The sequence below is a fragment of the Lemur catta genome, chromosome 23 (assembly GCF_020740605.2).
Source record: "Lemur catta isolate mLemCat1 chromosome 23, mLemCat1.pri, whole genome shotgun sequence".
NCBI lineage: Eukaryota > Metazoa > Chordata > Mammalia > Primates > Lemuridae > Lemur > Lemur catta.
The window spans coordinates 22,356,678-22,372,793 of record NC_059150.1 but is presented as its reverse complement, the minus strand read 5'-3'; the positions used below and the strand labels follow the sequence as shown (position 1 = coordinate 22,372,793).

The window sequence follows — 16,116 nt, the reverse complement described above, 5'->3', positions numbered from 1 at the left end:
ATGCATTTAAAAAAAATTTAACTAAATACTTGAGAGGCTATAATTTGTTTTCTTTAAGGCTTAAGTGTTTTTCAGTGTTTTATCAGCATCTACCAATTCATTAATATAAGTATAAATAGTAAAAATAGAAGTTGATTTTCTAACATCAATTGCTTACACTAGGAAATAGACACATTCTAGAAAGAAAGTTACTAGAAGGGTTTTTTGTAATTCTTGAATTTTATTTTCCCCTTCACATATATCATAAATTTGAGAAACATATGACAAAATATGACCACAACAAAAAGTAAACCCAAACTTAGTCATTGGAAACACAAAACTAATTTTTTCTGGGAAAAATAATAACTTTAGTATACAATTTTAAATTAGAATTATGAAATTATTAACTTAACAAACTAAAGACAAACAAAACTGAGAGTTGAAATAAAGAAAAGGTAGAAAAAGGACTAGCAGTTGCTGAATTCCTCTCTGTGCCAGGTGTTTTGCCATGTACAAATTTAGCCCAGCCACACTCTGAATGCCACCAGCGCCATCTACATGACTTCTTTAATATTCTCCATTAAAAACCATATGTCAATCTGTATTGTTCATGACCTTTGCCAAGAACTGAGAAGAAACTATTATTTTAAAATGTAAGATTGATCAAAGAAGAATCTAAAAAAATTAAAATAATAAAATAAATGATCCAAAACTGAAAAATGAATAATTGCAGAAGAATTTATAGAAATATTACACTTCATTATCTGAATCTTAATTATCATTCAAACTGATAAAATCATTCCAAAGCATGTAGACTGGCAGAGCCCATTTTTTTATGATAATTATTCTTAGTTCCAATTTCATAATAAAGTAATATAATAATAATTTATTGAACAAATACAAAAGGCATCCCAAGTAATTTTTTAAGAATAAAAAGATCATATCATTTTTATGAACAAAAACTAATTATGCACATAAACTGAGTTAAAAATTCATATTATAATATATTAAGTATCAACTTGCTGAAAGATAGCAAATGGAATTAAGTCTGTGTTAGCTAAAAATAAGGTTATTTGGATAGATAGCCATATGTATCTCTTATATATATATGTATCACCTATATAAGGTTAAATCAGATTTAAATTAATTTCATAATCAATTATGAAATCGGGTACTCCATTAGCAGTAAAGACTTGGGTCTTGAGTACTTCATTAGTGATAAAGATAGCTTTAAAATACTACTCTCCCCATACCCAAACCATCACAAACCAACAGGGATAAGTAAAATAATATTTATTAAGGTTTTTTGAGCCATACAATTAGTTACCTCATTTATTCCTTGAAGTCATTATAGTGCTATTTACTATCCCTTAGTAGCACTTATTCTCATAGCAATTTTTCTTGAATATTATTTGTTTAAAGTGAATTTCTTTTACTACACTGTAAACCAGGAGGCAGACTAGTTTGCATTTATCAAATTATGTGGAACGAACAAAGAATAAAAACAATACATATGAGCTTCATAAAATGTCAGTTGTCAAAGTCATAGCTTTATTCCTATCTATAGACAGCATTTAAACTTGAGTCTGTCTTTAAAACTTGGATTCCTTCCATTGTACGGGTGACTACATTGGAGGATAAATATGTGAAGAGCAAATATTAATAATAAACATCTAAAGGCAGTGGAGGAAAAGGGAAAAGAAGTTGTGAATGTGGTTAATGCACAAACTAAATTAATTAATTAGGACATGATAAAGGCCCACCATCAAAATACATATTAATTTTCCTCAAATTGAAATTCTTGAATTAATTTACATCACAATCACCGGAGATATAGGTTCCAAGCATGACTTTAAGTCTATTGAATGAGAATCAGATCTCTGGGGAATGAGGCTGGAAGAAGCACTGACCTCTGTTGTAGGAGGTCCCCCTTTCATAAGGTAAGTTATCAAAAATACTCCACATAATTTAAATCCTTGATATTTAATGTCTTAACTGACTACGTGTACAGATTTCTATTCATAAGGTTTAACTACAGAATTCAGATCTATTGAGGAGGGCATCCAAATACTACAGTACTGACTGGAACACTGAACCTTTAGCCTGTGGTCTTCTTTACTCTTAGCTCAAGGATAAGAGTTATTCTTCAGGGGACAGATGGTGGCAGGAATCCTTGGATCTGCATACCTGTATTTCCCCATTTCTTTCCGACATATGGATCTTCCCTAGCTGTAACCCCAAAGCATATTGCAAAAATGATTCAGAAAGGTAGCTTAATGAAAACACTTTGATAAGCCATCAAAGCTTGATATTGTCTTTTACTAACATTCAGTAAAACACATTGCTACACACGAAGAACTGATAGCTCAAAAGCCAATTAATGTCACAGACAGTGCTAAAGTGGTTCATAAATTTGAAATGACAACAGATGCTTTGAAAGACAAAGCCTGCTGGATTTTGATTGAACATGCTAATTTTCAAAAGAATCATTCCCTAGCTTGATTTTATACAGTGCAACCTGTTAAGGCTATTTGGAAAGCACAGGGGCTGGTGATAAAATAATATTGAACTCAATTATCCATTATCAGAGGAAGAGATGCCAGCGTCCTTTTAGTCCCTCTTAGGCTTATTTGAATACAAAATACAAGAGAGGAGTAGTGAGATGACTCTGAGGACAAGTGGCTATGTGCTCAGGGAGTTATCAGGGTGAATAAGTGACAAAATTTGGGGATATATTCCTGCTAATTTGGTTTTGCTTTGAGATTAAAGCTTTAATTTCTACCACTTGAGAAAAGAGAGTTAAACAAACAGCCTCTGTCCTTAAGGCAAGATTAAATTGAATCCTTTATCATGGGGATCCATAGAGAATGAGATTAAGACTTCTCATCAGTTAACTTTAGAAAATATTTAAATGTAGGATTTCATGGCAGAGAAATTTATTTATAGCCAAGTTTCTTTTAACTGCAGAAAACTGAATGTAGAAATTCATGACATATTGTAGTAATTAACAAACTGGCAGTCTTCAACCTTCTTTTGCTTAAGCATTTTGAACTTCTCCTGATTAAATCACTAGGAGAGGATGGCTTTGTGTACCCAAAACTGTGATGAGTGTTGGCCCCTAAATATTCTCTGGTTGTCTGATATCTCCTCTACTGAATTGAATTTCATAAGGCTCTTCTAGGGATACAGAGTGTACTTGAGCTTTAGCATGAGTCAGGGCTGGGATTAGGATGAGGTTAATGAGGCATTCACACTGGGAACAAAATTAAGAGAGTGCCAGAAAACTCAGTAGTAAAGATAAATGGTATTTAATGCAAGATGTCAAAAAATAAAAAAACAAAATTAATGCAAAAAATTCCGTGATGAACAGCATATCAAAAGTTTAAATAAATATAGGCTGTTTTCTGACACTGCATTATTGTGCAGTGGGAATAGTTGTTTCCATGTAGCCTGGCTGCTTTCGTGCCCCAGAGTCACTGCCTTCTTCTTGTCTCCCCATATCCCCCACCAAGTGGGTTTATGAAGGTTGACAATGACACGAAAACAGATTGGGAAACCATTGGGTTTATATTTAGTTTTCTAATTGCATGAATTTTATTATTTTTTTACCACTTTATTTCACACGTAGTAGGATATTTTCATACGTAAATATAGGGCACATTTTTTTTCAGTGGGTCTCAGGCATAGCACTCTTGCTAATGTAAGCTCTCTCATTATCCACACCAGAATGTTAGAATAGAGATACTTGAAATAACAAATAATTTTCTGTTTATGTTTATGAGTCATCATAGCTCTGCAGTTGAATTGATTCTCCTTTTTCCCCTCACTTTAAATTTGTATTATGTTCTTTGAAATATGATTAAACACTCTTTTTACAAATCCAAAATGTGGATTTTGTGTTTTAAAGTTAGTAATCTTATATCCTGACTGACTAGCAGTCAGAAAGTTTAAAAGAAAACTAAAGAATTTTATCCCTACTCTGGACCAAAAGATCCAGCTTAGAATGCTGCCTGTAGAGAAGCTTAAGAGAGATTTACTGGAAACATTTTTGGCTTTTAAAGCTCTTTTTAATGGGTAACCCAAATGCCAATTTAGTATAGAGTACATAGACTTCTAACGGCAATACCTGAAGTGTCCTGTCTAATTGGCTACTTAGATAGCTGAGGTTACATTTATCAATCAAGATAGCAGACATTTTAGAGATATATCAGTTAGAAAAGTAACACTGAATTATCAAATAACTTTCATAGTTTTCTTTCTAAAAATATAATGGTAGAAATCTAATCTCAGATATGTCATACACCTATTTTTCGGGTTAATTCTAGAAATTCAACTCCTTTTCTATAAAATGTCACCAATGCAAGAAAAATAATCAAGTGTTTTTTATCTCTTTTATTTCCTAAAGGTTTTATAATAAAAATAATATATCCTATCCAATGTAAGAAAAAAAAAGAAAACTTGAGAATGGCTGCCTTTATTGGAGTTCAGTTTGAGAGCCAATAAAATTTTGGATGGCAAATATATCAAACATTTATAGGTGACAAATTATGAAAATAAGAAAGTTCACTTAACAGTGTGGTGCTAAGGCCTTTTTCTTCTCCTTTCCCTCTCCTCCTCCTCCTCTCCTTTCTTTTTTTAATTGTTGTGTTTTGTTTTTAATAGGGACTAAGCTGAAAAAATATATATCTCAGTCAGCAAGAAGGTTCTCTCAATGCAGAAAAAACACTGGCTGTTCAAAAACAATAAAAGAAAGGAAGCTAAAGTCCAGTGTTAAAGTGAGAAGATGTGAGGTAAAGTCATAAATTTCAAAATATAAATATAGGCCTTCATTTTATTAATTTAGTCATGTAAATGAGGACATCTAAGTTAACCCCATGGCACATTTTGAGGAATCTTAAAAAAATTTTATAGAGTTTAGCTTTAAAAGATATCATAAGGAAATTAAGAACAAGAGAATATCCAACAATTTAAAGGAACAGTTTCTTGAGAAGCCCTTTGGGGCAATTCTCATTGTGCTATATAATACATGCAACGAAGTTCATATATATTTTTAAGCAGAATGTGGTTTTTTCCCCTTCAAAAATATATGCATACTTTTGGAAAAGGTTTTAGGTCAAAATTTTTTCTTTCTCAGCAAATAGGAGAGATGGAAAGGTGGACGACAACAGACAAAAAAATTTTATCACAACTAGCAGTAGAAGGAGAGAAAAAATAATATAAGGGGAAGTGGGAAAGACTGTATGAATAGCTGATAGCATAGATTCTTTAACTTATTTTTTTGAACTTCACTGATTGCATTTTTCACTTTTATATTTATTCAGTGTAAGGATTAGTCATCCTAAAACAAAATACATACGGAACATTCTTACCCTTAGTAAAAGTTCTCCAAATTGAATTTTAAACCTTAGATTTTTTTTATTCATTTAGTAAATATGTACTGAGCCTCTATTATATGCTAAACACTTACACTGGTAGACTATAATGCACACCACAGATGCAGGCCCTGCCTCCCTAGAGAAGATAATGTGCTTGGTGACTCCTCTTCTTTTCTGAATATGAACTGAACTAAGAATAATGCATTATAAAGCTGTAATGGGGAATGCTGTCAAAAAGGCCAAAGAACAATGATGTAAGATGCTTTGGTATTTTAAGCAACTGCCAAACATCAGAAAATCCACCCATAAATTGATGAATTTGTGAAAACAAAAATGAGTAAAACCAAAAGGTCAAATAAGAGAAAAAAGGTCATCAAGCTCCTAATATTACCTATTCATAACCTCTCCACCGTAAGCTCCACTGTTTATAATTCTAATGTGGTTATATTTTTTTACTTATTATTTTTGATTTATTTATTCAAATAAATCCAGTGATTTATTTGATTTATTTTTCCACTTAACAAGTCAGTAGTATTTTAGTACACATGTTGATGTTATTTCATTTCTTTTTTTTTTCTCTTTTTATAGACAAAATTTGGCACCATGCAACAAAAAATCTCAAGCCCATTATCTTTCTTCAAAATCTAGGAGTCACAGGGGACAGAGGGACGTTATCCAATTAAAAAATTTATATATATCTTTAGTTTGTGTTTAAGAATGCACAGCACATGAAAAGACTGTTTTTAGCCGAGCAGCTGATTGTAAGCAGGCTTATCTCAGGGGCAGTTGCATTTGGAAACAGACAGGTATCTTGGCTCTTACTAGTGACAGAGAAAGAATCCTTTGAGGCCCTGAGTTCATGCTGACTGGTTTCCAATTAACCCGTTTCAATAAATGACTGTTTTCCCTGGTTCACATGAGAGCTGAGCCGTTTGTGCCACAGTTTCTTTCTATGAGCTTCCTATTGCTTTAGTCCCTTTGTAGGTGTCTTACGTTAGCTTTCAAGTCTATCTAAATGTGTTATGTCTGTCATCGTATATATTCAAAAGTCAACTGGCAATTGCTAATAAATAGTTACATAAATATAAAAGAATGTGAGTAGACAATTCTTAGAGAAAAAACCCAGGCCAGTAATGAACAAAGAATAATTTTCAATCTGAATTATCAATAAATGCAATGTTTAGAAAACAAAATATACTGCCTCTATGATTAAAAGAAAGAAAAAACCCAAAACACCAAAATTCAAGTAGCTTAAAGCCACGGTGATTTATTTTTTGTTCTTGCTATAGATCTTCCTTGGGTGAGGCAAGGGCTCTGCTCAGGACTGTCAGTACTTTCAGACCAGACCTAGCATGGCATGGAAACCAGATCACTTTTTCAGTCACGACAGTAAGAAAAATAGAGATCTCTGCTGTGGCTGGCACTGGGTATTCAATGCTCTAGTTCAGAGATGGCATAGGCCACATTGACTCGGACTCATTTGGCAGAACTGGTCAAATGGCCCCAGCCAACCATAGGCCTTCAGGGTTCGTTAGAAATCTAAAAGTATCCAGTATCTAATGAGCAGCAACAATGACTACTGCATTGTCCTTCCCTTTCTCTGCTTTATTTTTCTCTACACCATGGTACCAGTCTAAGTTATGTTATTAACTTACTTATCCTGTGCAGTCTATTACACTCCTCCCCATTTTTCACCCAAAAAGTAAACTCCATGAGGGCTCAAGGACACAGACATTGTTTACCTTGTTCACCACTGTATCCTCAGCACCTAGACAATTGTCTGGTACATAGTCATTCCTCATTAAAGAGTCATTAATAGAATAAGAAATGGGCCAAGTGTGGTGGCTCATGCCTGTAATTCCAGCACTTTGGGGAGGCTGAGGCAGGAAGATCACTTGAGACCAGGAGTTCAAGACTAGCCTGGGAAACACAGTAAGATCTTGTCTCTACAGAAAATTTTAAAAAATACCAGCTAGGCTTGGTGGTGCATGCCTGTAGTGCTAGCTACAAGGCAGGCTGAAGCAGGAGAATCACTTGAGGCCAGAAGTTTGAGATTACAGTGAGCTATGATCATGCCACTGAACTCCAACCTGGGTAACAGAGTGAGACCTTGTATCTGAAAAAAAGGGGTGGGAGGAAAGAAAGAAAGAATAAGGAATGTTTTGTTTTTTAAATCTATCAAGTTCAATCTTTAAAAAAATGTATATCATAATCCCAAATGCTAGAAATGGTGAAATGTTATGGATATTTATATGTACTGCTAATTAATGAAAAATGGGATTCACATTTTCTGGAAATCAATTTGGCAATATGTAACAACATTACTAAAAGGTTCTGTGTTAAAGTGACTTTTATAAAAATCTATCCTAAATTGATAATTATAAATGTGAGATAAATCTGTTTTGGAGAAAAATGTTCATTTTGTAACCATTTAAAATGTTAAATATTTAAAAACAATCTAAATTTACAATGATGACATTCTGATTAAATACATTTGATTTGTCTATTCTAATATTAACTATTATATCATTGAACATTCATGTTATAAAGAAAAATTCACAGTGCAATGTATATGCAGCATGAGTTATTATATTAAACATGCATTAGCTAAAGAAAAAATTAGGGAAAACCTTCCTAACCAGAGGCAGACAGAGCTTATGTGCCTACCTTACCTTCCTATAGCAAATACCGAGAACTGACAAATAAATTTATAAATCCATAATAACAATGGGAAATAAGAGAAAGTAACATTATTGAACTATAATTTTTGAAGAAACTTGAAGAAGGAAATTAGGGATCATGGGTCCTGAGCAAGTCTGACACCTCGCAGGGCAAATTCCATTTGAAGGCTGGAAAATAATGCTCTTGGCTCCATGCTCTGCTCCCCAGGCCACCAGAGTGGCAGCCTTACCTTCTGGTTCCACTGCGGTGGCAGCTTGACCCTGGAGGCCCTGGGTAAATCTCTGGTATTTCTTTCTTTTCGTCCTAATCCCCTTTTATAAGTAGACTAATCATAATGGGTTAGAACCCAGTCTAATAAAGTTATTTTAACTTACTTACCTTAAAGGCCCTATCTTAAATACAGTCACATTCTGAGGTGCTGGGTGTTGGGGCTTCACCATATGAATTTTGGGGAGATACAAACCAGTCCATAGCAGTTACCATTGGTCATCGGAGGAAAACCAGCAAAGAGCTTTCAAAGGCTGCTAGTGCTTTTTTTAGCAATGCATTCCTTTTGCTTTCATGAGGAGTAAGTGCTCTGGCTCAACCCTGGGGAGTGTGGTGAAGGAGTGTCTGAGCAGTTTGCACATACTAGATCCATTCCAACATTCCCATCTCCCTTGACTTTCAAAATGTTTTCTATGTAGCATGCTACTATTGTATCCAACTATTAATGCTATTCCCAGGTACTTGAACTAACAAATTTAATTTTATTTCTAGGCAAGTTGAAGTTATATTGATAAATGTGGCCTGACCCAACATTATCATCCATCCGCCTCTGTCTTAACAGCATCAGAATCCATTTTCATATGTGCAGCTCAGACTCATGCAAATAAAAATTGGCAAGAAAGATCTTGCAATTTGGTGGGGGGGAGCTATATTTCACTTGGTTCAGTGAAGACCTTGTACCACTCAATCTAGGAAATGCTGTGATCCATCTCTCTGTGGCCCTGGAGACAAAAGTTATTCCCATATTAGTTAATGCCACATGAGTCATTTAAAGGCGTAATCAACTGAAGTCTGCTTTCATCAGAAAAGTAAGGAAGAAGTCATCCCCACAAGCAAGATCTTTTCCAGAATATTTGGAAGTTCATAGTTCAAAATTTCAGATCTTATTATGTTTGCTCAAATGTCTCTACTCTACATCTCTGGTTTTCTGGGCTTTCTCTTTCCACAGTGGGTGAGACTTTGTGTAGGTGATCTTTTTGTGGCGCTGCATCTCCACAACTATTGCAGTCTGGTCTTGGGGTCATTGTCAGCCATGACTATAGAAGACAAGGAGTCTTTTAACAATTTCAAACAGTTTTTTTTTTTTTTTTAATTCTCCATTAGTACATTTTGGGATAGTCAAAAATTTTGGGTTGAACTTTTTGTCTGTAAGATCTTCCAGGGAAGACAGAAGAAGCTAAGCCCAGTCCACAAACTGTCTTAATTATCTAAGGGAAGAGTTACCACAATTTTGAATAAATCATGCATTTTTGATAGCTAAACTTGGGAAACTGACTAAAGTCTATTATACTCTCCATGCAAATAAAGCCTGAAAGGACATGAGAAACCCTCAATTACAATAAAGTATCTGAAGGCAGTCCTTCGGGAAATTTTTCTGGTGTACAGCTGAGAATCAGCTAAACTTAGCTCTGTTCATGGAGACACATCAAAGAACGGTTCATTTAAACCAAGCTAACACATGCAGATATTTATAGTTCTTTTTTATACAAAGGAGAATGTTTTTCATCTATTAACGTTGGTTGAACAAAAGAGCAGGATATATTTTGTGTCAACTTGACCAGTTAAAAGAGCTCAGCAATGAATAATTATCAGTTAGCTAAAATAAAGTTTACCTAGGGATGGTAAAATAAACTTTGATGTTGATTTATGAGGAGGCTTTGCAAAAAGGAAATTCTCTGTAAATATGTGTAGTCAATGGCCCATCAATAACTGTGCCCTTCTTGCTTCATTTACCCTGATTTTATCCTAAGTCAAAAGCCTAAAAATAAATATTAGATGCTTAGAGAAATACTAATATAAATATATCATTTTAATGATTCTTTATAGACTTCATTTTTAAAACTTAAAACACCTACTTGCCATTTTTGCCTCAAGTATATTTATATTTGGTATACATCTCTTAGCAATTTTCTGAGGAATATACTCTTATAGTGCTGACAAAAATTTCTATTTCTTCCACTTCATACACTTCATTATTCAAATGACAAAAAAAAAAAGAAATTCTGCTTGAACTTGGGGAACCAGAGAAGATTTATTTTAAATTAATATATTCAGTTACATCCAAAATTGTCCGACCAAGAGTTAAATTAATATTGATTGCAGTTATACTGCTTGTATTATTATATAACTTCCTCAGAAAGATATACTATGGCTTAAAGTTTTACTCATTTGAAATAAGAAATATATGCATATTTAGTGATATTGTGTCCATGAATAATAATTATGAAAATTATTGAAAATATGAGAATGAACTTATGAGATATATGTAAAATATAGACAATAATTATGTATGTGATGATTAAAATGGAAATTATTTCACATATGGATGAGTACTGAAATAAATTTTAGTGAAAACAATTTTATTAGATGAGTTTTTTAATATTTTAAGAATAAATTATATCAGATAAAATTAAGTATATATATTAATCAATTAAAAGGTGTGAAGATAATTGAAAACATCAAGGTAGAGGAATGGGATTGTTTAAAACCCAAAATGAAAAATATGATGTAGAAAAATTAACAAAATGTAAAATAATTAACATAGTAATGAAAATGTTAGGATTTAGTTTGGATAAGGAACCATAAAGATGAAAAATGTTGGCAATATGTAACTACAAAATTGAACAGTATACAAATACAGTTATAATTTTACAGAAAAATGGGAGGAGCATCTAAAAAAAATGTAATTAAAGACATCAAATATGAAAACATCTGTCATAGAGCTTGCCTAAATCAGCATTTTTAGTTTTTTCCTTTCTTTCTGGAACTTGTAGATCTGATAATAAGACAAAATGGGAAACAAAGTGTAAAATGTGAATTTTAATTTTATAACTTGGATAACTCAGTAGGTGCTGTTACTATCACATAGACTACAGTGAAGAAGCTTGCTTTTCCATGAGGATGGTGAGCACGGTTTTGAGTTTGAGATATTGAAAGACATCTGATTTGATTAGATAGGTAGGCAGAGGTAAGGTACTCAGGAAACAGGGTCAAGATACAGATAGACCTGGTAGTTGTCAGAATACACAGAGCTGAGAATCATTATAGATCATTATAGATCCTATTTGACTCAAAGTGTTGTCCTTTGAACAGTAGCCTTTGGTTCACCTGAGACCTTGACAGCAAAGCAGTCTTGGTCTCTACCCAGACCTCCCGCATCAGAACTGCATTTTAAGAAGATCCACCAGTGAATTGCATCCACATTAAAAATTGAGAACCAGCAGTCTATAGAATAACATGAGAAGTGAGGACTGTGTCTGAGGAAATCTAAATTCTAAAGAAAGGGATGAAAGGAACCGCAAATGTCAATTCGCAATAATAGCAAGGATACAGGGAAACAGAAAGACTGGTTTTAGGAAAGGAAAGAGGGTGGTGTTAAGAAAAGACCAATGCTAATGCCCACTGCTTCAGAGAAGGTCAGTGAAATAAATACTGGCATGATGGTTATGTTGTGGGGGACAAAGAGATCCAAGGATATGGGGCATCTGAGGAAATGATTACGAAGGGAAGGGAACTTCAGAATGGAGAGGTAGAAAAGACCAAGGTGGAATTATTTCAGCATGTAGCAGTGCTCAGTTAGCCAGCGTGGGAGGGGAGGTAGAGGCATGCAGCAGGGCTTCCCTGTCGTGGACACTGCTTTGCTTCATTACCTCACCTGAAGCAGCCATCACCAACTGGCCATGGTTTCCTTTCATACAACCCCTGGAATCTTTTTCACTTAGCAAGTGGTGTAGACAGTTTGTCTACCAAAGGCAATTAGCTGACAAGATACAAACTCATTGGCATTGATAGTTTGACTATAAAGAAAGATAAAATAACACAATTAAAAAGTCTGCCAAATTGTTAATATGAATATTTATATTAAGAAAGATGTAGAGGAATAGAGATGATAAGAATCAAATTGAGATGCTGAAATAATATATTAATAGAAAATAGGAAATTAGTAGAGGTAGGAGGTAAGCAATAGTGGTGTTGATTTAAGGCACATCCTTGCCTTATGTGTTAAGTAGCATTGGCATAAGGAGAATAGGTGCTTAGCATTAGATAGGAAATTAAGAATTGCTGAATTTTTTTTCTTAAAATATCATGTTCTTCGTTTCTTTAATGGTCTACACCGTTTGTAGTGTGATAGATCACAGGTCATTAGCTAAGTGATTGTTTGGGTTTATGTTTGATTTTTGTTCTATGTACACATAACAGGAATTGCATTTTAAGAACATTTTGAATTTTCAAGAACTTTTAACTCAAAGGTATTATAACAACATTTGCAAAAAGAATGTAAAACTAAAATCTGTTATGAAAAAGTTGCATCTCAAGGTCACTTATAATATTATCAGAAGAAAAATAAAAATGAAATCTCCCAAGTCTCCCTTTTAAAGCTACAGAGGTTTTCTTTACATATTTGAGCTCGTTAATTGCATATCTAAGCCTTTCCCCCTGAAGTCCTTAATTATAATACAGGCTTTAGTCCAATTTTATCTCATAAGGATTTTTCTGAAACAATAGTCATACAATAATTTGGTTTTATTATTAAAATAATTACAGTAATATATCAAATGCTATCAAATTACATAACAAAAAGTGTAAGTAGTAGTTGCAGATGATTAAAAAGAAAGATGGTTTCTAGAAAGAAAACATGATTATAAATCAGCCTTGAGGAAGAAAAAAAGGACAATATGCCAAGCATAGGGTGCCAAATAATGGTTTATCACTGATCTATGAGAACCAGAGAAAAAAGAATGAAATAATGCAATATGAAATTTACATTTTAAGTCAGCTACAAAAATCAAATGATGTGAAAAGAGGCAGTATTTTACTCATTGTAAAATACAAACAAGAAGCGTAATTCAATATACGAGTTTATTCCTGGGTGGTTTTAGAAGAATAAAAATAAAAGAAAAATGACTGAGTTTATTATTGCATTTAAATTGGACTTGTGCTGCACCTAGCCAAATATATATATATATGAATAAGATACAGAAATTGGCCAGAGGGAGAGAGGAAAGAGGCAGAAGCCATATTTCTCAGGTAGTAAACTTTCTCTAACCCCTAACACAACATTTATTATAGAGGCAACAGGGATTCTGTTCGACAATATGACACAAAAGCTGTAAATTTCCCAAAATTCCAAACAGAATTTTTTCTAAATTATTCTGCTCGAGAAAATTTCCACTTAATCGTATATATTTATGAGAAGATCAGTTACTGAGAAATTGTTGATAGAAAAACTATGCTACCCCCTCTCTAAGATTTCTTGTGAAAATTTAGTTTTCATTGGATTTTTTACAGTTTTAACTTTATATATATTTGAATCAAGATATTTAGTGCCAGATGTTCATAATATTTTAGAGTGGGCAATTGTACTTTTTCAGTATCTAGAGACTGTATCATTTTTATTTGAAATTATAACTTTTATAATATAGGTATTGATGTTGCTATACTTTTATTTAGAATACATTTCATTTTATGGTTTCCTTCACATTACTTTTACAATCTACTTTTCTGTGTCGCTTGACTTTACATACTGTTTACATTTGGATTCATTATTAATCTGGTCTGCAAATTTTGATTTTTACTATTCATTCACTTTACAAGATGAGTACTCGTTCTGTGCCAGCCACTGTTCTAGATGCTGGGGATACAGCCATGAGTAAAACAAAGCCCCTGCCCTCATGGAGTTTATGTTCTAGTGGGAAGTAGCCGACAATAAAAAAAATACATCTGTAATATTAGGGATATTGATAAGTGCTATGAGGAAATATAAAGCAGTGTAGAGAAAAAGGCGTGCATCTCAGATAGGCTGGAGTTGGAACAAGCCATAAAGGAAGTGAGGGAGGGAGGCTTCTGAATACCTGCTGAAAGAGTATTACAAGCAAAGGTTACTGAGGGTATGAAGGTGCTACTACACTAATATATTTGCACAGCGGCCATCAAGGAGGCCAGAATGGGCAGGACAGAGCAAAGAAGAGGAAGAGCAGTAAGAGAGACTAGAGAAGTGGTGGGGCTCAAGGCCATGTAAGGCATGGGCAAGGAACTTGAGAACATGCTCAGGGTGACATGGAAAGCTCCAAGGCAGAGAAATAGAATACACTGACATGTTAAAGGATTGCTTTAATACAAACTGCCACCTGGAGAAGGGACTGGGCAATGGGACAAGGGAAAAGTAATGTAAACAGTTGTTTACATTAATCCAGGAGAGATGGATGGTAGAGTGGACTGATGGGTTAGCACAGAAGATGGTGAGAAGTGGTTGAAATCTGGATATATTTTTGAAAGGAGAGTTCGCAGGATCGGAGGATCAATTGACTACTATGTGGGAAAAAGAAAGACTAAGGTTGGGCAATTGAAATAATGGTTCCATTGACTGAAACAAAGGATGCTGGAAAAGAAGTGTTGGGAAATAACTAATATTTACATGTTTCTGCATGTTCATGGCTTACTAAACAAAAATTATTGGCAACCTGGACTAAAGGGTAATTGAATAGTAGTCATATTTTAGAAGTTACAAATATTAATTTATTCCAGATAGATTTACAAATTTACCTCCTAGGGAGGTATTTGTCACTTATTTACATTTAAAAGGATAAAATGTACCCTGGAGGCATCCTGTATATTTCAAAAGGTTGTAACAATTTAAGGGGCCTTTCCTTTTTCTTCCCAGAGAGGATTTGTTTACATTAGAAAGTTAAGATTTCTCTTCCCCTTTGGAGGGAGTAGGGGCTGGTGGGGAGCCAGGTGTGCAGCATTTGCTATGAAGCTCCCGGTTACATAATTCCAGGGTTCCTCTCCTGCAGTCCCAACGTGTTGTATGTGCAGGGTGACATCTGCCTTCATAGCATTGCTCCAAGGGGGAAATGGGGAGTGGGAATCTGGTGCTGTTACTGCTGTAAGTAAAAAATCAGTCTGTTCTTTGACCCTGAAATGTGTGTTAGCAGGATAAAATAAATAAATAAGTACAGATATTATTAATAAAAACATATCACGAAGGCTTTCGAATTGGTGGATGGAAATTAAGAATATCTTTATCCCATCAGGAGCGATTATTATAATGGATATGCTTGTTCTTTCTGAAAGCTTGTTTAGATTTCTATTATTTTTTCATGGTTCCATAGTATTTTTCTTTTGTTGGTTGGTTAGTTGGTTTAAATTTTATGTTCTATACTGATTTTTATTTTTTTTATTTATTTCAGCTTATTATGGGGGTACAAAAGTTCAGGTTATATATATTGCCCATGTCCCACCCATCCCCCCCGAGTCAGAGCTTCAAGCGTGTCCAAAAAATATGGAACGCTTCACGAATTTGCATGTCATCCTTGCGCAGGCGCCATGATAATCTTCTCTGTATTGTTCCAATTTTGGTATATGTGCTGCCGAAGCAAGCACTATACTGATTTTTAAACATTAATCTTTTTAAGATAAAATTTTCTTTGCCAAAACAGTACATTTGTAGAATTTAAAATTCAAGTAGTACTAAAACCCATAACTAAAACAACAAATAATATTCCCTGACCTGCCTGTCTCCATTCCTCACAATCCTCATCTTCTAGGCAATCATGGCTATTTTAATTGTTTCTTATGGCCTTTTTTGCCCATATTTATAAATAATATGCATATATTGCTACTGTACATTTCAACTCTTTTAGATGTTATCTATTGAGTTCCTATTATGGTAAAGAAAATTTCTTACTTTTGTCCCACTATCCACTCTGCTTTTCCTTCCCTATCTTCCCAATGTAATTGTATTTTAATTTTAATTAAGCAAACAATTCCTGTTTATATAATTACTCTATAAGATATTATTCACAAATGAGCA

At 33.9% G+C, this 16,116-nt stretch overlaps 1 non-coding gene across 1 annotated transcript; it reads right to left on the bottom strand.

Annotated features, from left to right (window-relative positions):
• Positions 1–15,579: 15,579 nt before the first annotated feature.
• On the bottom strand, positions 15,580–15,686 carry LOC123627158. Its single transcript, XR_006731162.1, has one exon. It is a non-coding gene; the product is annotated as a U6 spliceosomal RNA (small nuclear RNA).
• Positions 15,687–16,116: the final 430 nt, after the last annotated feature.